The sequence below is a fragment of the Oreochromis aureus genome, linkage group 3 (genome assembly GCF_013358895.1).
Source record: "Oreochromis aureus strain Israel breed Guangdong linkage group 3, ZZ_aureus, whole genome shotgun sequence".
In the NCBI taxonomy this organism is placed as follows: Eukaryota; Metazoa; Chordata; class Actinopteri; order Cichliformes; family Cichlidae; genus Oreochromis; species Oreochromis aureus.
In genome coordinates, this window is record NC_052944.1 from 64,203,655 (window position 1) to 64,206,945 (window position 3,291).

Below are 3,291 nucleotides of genomic sequence, written 5' to 3' on the forward strand. Positions count from 1 at the left end.
GAAACATTTCCCCCCAAATATAAATAAATAAATAATACAAACAGACCTAATGTGTTGTTGGAAACGTTTGGCCACGAACAAGCTGAAAGGGTCGTGACTTCAAACAAACCCAGAAGGTTTTAATCCTGACGGTGAATTCACAATTTTGCATCTTTTAGACTAGTTTGCAGTGTCCACACATCATACAACACAAGAAAACAAAGAAACAAAAGAGAACAGTCCAAATTTCATCAGTAGCATCAACAAAATCTTGTAGATGGCAACAACACTTACAGTTCAGAGTTACTGATCATGAAAACAGCAGCAGGTATAAAAGACTCTTGATGTCTCTTGGTCTTCACTGCAGACGACCTGAGGGAAGCAGCTGCAAATCATTAAAGAGAGGATGGTCTGAACATATAATCACACAGGTCACCTTCCTCAGCACCTGCCTGTTATAAAAGTCCACAAACTGAACCTGAGTCGTCCCTGAAAACTGACCAGCCACTTTAACCAGTTTACTAAGTCTGCTCTTATTGGTCAAAGACAAATTACCATGCAAAGCAATGATGCAAAACATTAAAACAGATTCAATAGAAATTTTATTTAAAAGGATCATTTCCGATGAAACATTAAAACCTCTTTTAAAAAGTACAGTCACTGTTGGACCTTTTTCACTGTAGCATCAAAGTGTGACTCAAAGGACAGAAACTAATCAAAAACAACCACCAAATACTTAGAACTGTCCACCAGTCCAATGGCTGCAGCCTTTACTACTGTTAGTGCAGGATGATGTTGATGTTTGTTGATCTCTAACAATGGCTGATCACACCAAGAAGCAAACATCCACAACAGGCCCATGAGAATCCTCTTCATCATGAAGGAGACTCACAATGACTGTGTGGTGATGATGATGATGAGCTGAAACAATGAGGAAATACAACAGAGTAAACGCACAGAATAGATGCACACACCCAACAAACATTTGTCACGATTCCAGTCAGTCAGAGGTACGGAGCCTCTTTTATTCAGACGTCTGTGTCACTTTTAACTGTCTACTCCTCCACCCTCTGCTCTCAGCTTGTTGTCTCTGTGTAGATATAGTAACAGTAACATATGAGAAACTTTATTTCCTCTGGTTGGTTTCAGAAACTTGATTGGTCCGTTCTGCTGACTGGAAGCATCAGAGCACCTTTCTTTGTAGACAGATGCTGTTTGCAAAATAATTAAATGGCATGTGATAAAATTATTTTGTTTTGCTTATAACTTAATATAAATGTGGCTTCATGCTTGGCAACTGAAAGGTTGCTGGTTTGATTCCAGCTATAGACACTAAACCTCTCTGGGATTGTGTCAGGATGGGTATTTAGTTTAAAACTGCCAAATCAAACATGGAGCTTTAGCAACCTCCCGTGACACACGGTTGATGTGTTATTGCAGGACTTTTGATGTAAGTTAAAGATTTTCTTTTAAAAAAAGAAAAAGACAGCAAATACTTTCAGTGTGGGTGTGTCCACACAGGCCTTTATTAATTATAATAATGTACACTTTATTGATCCCCATGGGGAAATTACTCTCTCTGCATTTGACCCATTCACTCAGTGAATCAGTGGGCAGCCACTAATGCTGGGCTTACACTCCTGCTCAAACTGTACGATTGACTCGCAGGGGTTAGAAGTTCGTAGGTCACGATGCAGCGTCTCACACTATACGGCCCGATGCTCTGATGCGACCTGAGTGCTCAAACTGTGCGTCCATAACATGAAGGTTATAACAGAAAATCTGTCGCTCGCTCTCCCTCTCTGTCTTTCACTCACACAGACACGCACACCACCATCAACTTTACTAAATTGCTAATGAAAAACATTGATCAGGCAGCTGTGATTGAGCAGCAGTGTAAATCCAACTATTTTCACGGTTGTCGTGGTCGTGATAATTTTGTGAGGCCACATCGAAAAGGCTCGGATGAGCTTTCCAAAGTTCCACAAGTGCCTCCATCGCTTGTGTCCAGATCACACCTGCACTTCTGTGCTACTCTGTCTTTTTCACCGACTTTATGTGTTTGCGCGTGCGCAGTGTGAGCGGCTGCGGCGACACCCTCCCGACCAAGCGATTGATGATCGGGAGCTGGTCGTGAGGTGTTAATCGCTTCTCATTACCCCACGTATATTACACGATGCACAACGCACGATGAAGGCCAAACTCGGGCCGATCACCAAAACGGTCGCACGACACAAAAATTGGCTATCCCTTCCCTTAAATGCGCACGAGTCAGCCAGGAGTCGAACCTAGAATCTTCTGATCCGTAGTCAGACGCGTTATCCATTGCGCCACTGGCCCGCATGTGCTTCTTACGCCTTTTAATTCAAAAGCAGAAAATGATATCTTTTTTCAGGGTGTTCTTGTGAATTTAGCTGCCAGGTGTGAGTTTATAACTGCAGTAAAAAGACACGCCTTTAACTTTTGTGCTATAAGTTAAGGAAACTCTCTTAATTCCGGAAAAATTGGCTATTTGAAAACTATAACTTGACTTTTTGGAGCTGTGTGACCTCATCTTTGTTCTGTGCTGAAAGCAGCTTCTTGATTCAGGGTGATTTTGTTTCCTCTGCTGTCTGACAGGGAATGATCCGCACAGACCTCGGATGATTTAGTGACACCATTTGTGACAAGATGTATGAAACACCGTGCGACACACTCAGAGGTTTACTGCTCTTTGTGGATTTCACACGACTGAAATTCAACATGATACAAACAGATGTTTACAGCTGTAATCACTGATTTTCCACCACAGTCAGATTTAAATTAGCCTCCGATAGTGAAACTAAACACCATCACACGGTTAATATAAACTGACAGCTGCTACACTTTTTTTAACCTGACATAATGCATCACTGTAAACTTCACCACAGTACTGCACTGAACACTATTATGCATTAAACTGTAGAAAACTGCTGGTGATCTGAACTGATCAGCAATTCTGGTCTGTCAGAGATTTTCAACAAGTGCTTTAAATGATTGTGCAGATAATAATCTGGTGTTTCATTGTGTTTCATGAACAGAAGTGATGTTTGCTGTTTGGCACTGATCCAGCAGGACACCTGAGAAAACAGAAAAGCAGCTTCTAAATAAATTGTGCAGAGCAGAAACCAACACAATATTAGTCATTTGATTGTAATCTTATACCTAATCGGTGTATATGTATAAACTCTTTTCCAAGAAACCTGAATTCAAATGTTTCAGACTGTTTGTATTAAAGCGCCCTCTGGTGGAACTCCTCTCCCTGACCTACAAACTTTAAATCAGGAAGCCCCT

The 3,291-nt window shown here is 41.3% G+C and overlaps 1 non-coding gene across 1 annotated transcript; it reads right to left on the reverse strand.

Moving 5' to 3' along the window:
• Positions 1 to 2,246: 2,246 nt before the first annotated feature.
• Positions 2,247 to 2,319, reverse strand: trnar-acg. The gene has a single exon. It is a non-coding gene; the product is annotated as a tRNA-Arg (tRNA).
• Between the last annotated feature and the right edge of the window lie 972 nt (positions 2,320 to 3,291).